Genomic DNA, 2672 nt, shown 5'->3' with positions numbered 1-2672 from the left:
TTAGGAGGAGGGAAAGGATACTACATAATAAATAGATAAATTATCAAGTATATGAAAAAATTGAGACGTGATATGAAAGTAAGTAGAACACAGGGCACTGGGCGTGGGTTTGGGGAGGTTAGTAGTGTTGTGATTTTAACTGGAGTTGACAAAATAGGTTTCCATGAGAAGGTGAGATAGGCAAAGACTTACAGAGGGTGAGGGATTGAGCTACGCACCTATCTGGCAAAAGGGTGTTCCCATGACAGTGTCCCAAAGCCAGGAGCATGTGTGGTAAGGAAAGAGAGGAAATGGCATACAGATCATGTAGGGCCCTGTGGGCCATTGAAAGGATTTTGCTCAGAGTACAATGGAAAGCACTGTAAAAGAAAACAGGAACTTGAAGTATGATTTATACACATCAAAACCTGTCATGCTACTTCTAGTGTCCAGATTGTGGACTCTACCATTTACCATTAAAAGGAAGTCAGGCTGATTGGAGAAATGACTGAGTACAGATCTGAGGCAAGAAATGTGCAAGATGAGCCTGGTGCATCTTGCCATAGCGGAGAGCAAGAAAGCTATGAAAGACTGTAAGAGTTGTTTTAAAACAACTCAGGAGCCAACTTTCAGCATCTCCTACTTCCCAAAGGTGGGATTTTGACTATTATTAAGGATAATAACTACAATTGATTAGAATACATCAAATATGTTTGAATCTATGATTTCATAACAATACCTTTAAAAAACTGATTTTAATACTGTTAGAGGATGCTAGTGAACCAACTTATTGATTTCAGAACTGGCAAATAAAGGGACTTTCCAACACCAACTATAGTAACAGAAATGGAAGGTGAGAAAGTTTCTCTTTATTTCTTTTATCAAGTTTGTAGTTGCAAGGTTTAATTCTTGTTGCTTTTGTTGTTTTCTTTTTTTTTTTTTTTTTTTTTTTTTTTTTCAGTTAGGAATTAGAGATTTATTTTTTATTTTGAAAAAGACAGAATAGACAAAATACAAAAATAAAACCAAAACAACCAGGCACATCAATATTTGTGATGACACGTTATGTGTCATTAAGAGAGTGTGTGTGTGTATGTGTATCAAATCACATGAAGAAAAAGCATAGGAAAATATCTGAAACCAAAGTTAGGCTTGAACAGATTTCTAATGAAATACAACTAAAAGTTTTGCTTAAGTATTTAGGCAATGTTTAAGATATTATTACCACTCTTTACATTTCATTTGCAAAAGTCAGCAAAGTTGGCTTCAAAACATGATCCCTGGTTGTTTTAGTAGGGTATTTTTTGGCAACGATCCTGCCAAAACAACTACTTTACTCATCCACTGTGTTGAGGTCTTCTTGTCTTAAGGAGTGTGATGAACACAAGGATCAGTGAACCCATGTTTATGAAGATCATTTTCTTCAGCTAATATTTGGGGGATACAAGAGGAAACTTCTTTTTGTTGTTCTCGCCACTTGAGTATATTCTCTGCCAGTTCTTCTGTCTCAGTCACCAAAATATTCATCTTGGCTAAAGCTTTGCTCATTTTCTTTAGATTTGCATCTAAATGAGGGATATTTCTAATTGTTTCAAGATGGGTCTCTAATTTCTCAATGAAAGTCACTGCCATCTCCAGCAAATGTACCATATATCTGTGATAAACAGACTCAATAGGCAGGTTTTCCTGGCACATAGGTTTCAATAGTCTTTGCCTGAGTGACCTCTTCTCTTTTAGCACTGCTTCCAAATGATTATTCATATTTTGCAGAGTATGACACTTTTCATCCAAAAAGGAAGGATGAACAACATCAGCTGTATCTTTTTCTAGTCTTAGAAGTTCAATTTCCAGGTTTTTCTGGTTGATTTCAGCTTGAATATTTGTGATCTGCTGTAGCCTGGAGAAGTTCACAAAGCAAGAAGCTGATTTCTTAGATATATTTAGCATCTCCTGAGTGACCAACCCCGATGCTACGAAACGGCCCAGCAGTAGCCTGGCAGCGTTTGGCGCGGACGCCTCGTCCCACGGGTTCGCGGCCTCCATGGCTCAGACCCACCTCTCCGAGCGCCGCCGAAAATAAATCGCTTTTGTTGTTTTCTATCTGTGTTTAACACCAATGATGAATCTTTTTATTTTTTTATTAAAGTTTATTGGGGTGATAATTGTTAGTAAAGTTACATAGATTTCAGGTGTACAATTCTGTATTACATCATCTATATATATCACATTGTGTGATCACCACCCAGAGTCAGTTCTCCTTCCATCACCATATACTGGATCCTCTTTATCCTCATCTACCACCCCCCTTCCACCTTACCCTCTGGTAACCACTAAACTATTGTCTGTGTCTATGAGTTTTTGTTTCTTCATTTGTTTGTCTTGTTCTTTTGTTGTTTTCAGTTTTATATGTCACATATCAGTGAAATCCTATGATTCTCTGCTTTTTCAGTCTGACTTATTTCACTTAGCATTATAATCTCAAGATCCATACATGTTGTCACAAATGGTCCTATTTCATCTTTTCTTACTGCCAAATAGTATTCCATTGTGTATATATACCACAAATTCTTTATCCATTCATCTATCGAAGGACATTTTGGTTGTTTCCATGTCTTGAACACCGTAAACAAAGTTGCAATGAACATTGGAGCAGATGTGTCTTTATGGATAAATGTTTTCAGATTTTTTGGGTA

The 2672-nt window shown here is 36.8% G+C and overlaps 1 pseudogene; it reads right to left on the bottom strand.

Moving 5' to 3' along the window:
* Positions 1 to 929: 929 nt before the first annotated feature.
* Positions 930 to 2055, bottom strand: LOC148756055 (HAUS augmin-like complex subunit 2 pseudogene; annotated as a pseudogene).
* Between the last annotated feature and the right edge of the window lie 617 nt (positions 2056 to 2672).

The sequence above is a fragment of the Rhinolophus sinicus genome, chromosome 13 (genome assembly GCF_057876585.1).
Source record: "Rhinolophus sinicus isolate RSI-liver-muscle chromosome 13, RSI-T2T, whole genome shotgun sequence".
NCBI classification, from domain to species: domain Eukaryota; kingdom Metazoa; phylum Chordata; class Mammalia; order Chiroptera; family Rhinolophidae; genus Rhinolophus; species Rhinolophus sinicus.
The sequence above is the reverse complement of the archived record's forward strand: the minus strand, read 5'-3'. Positions and strand labels throughout refer to the sequence as shown.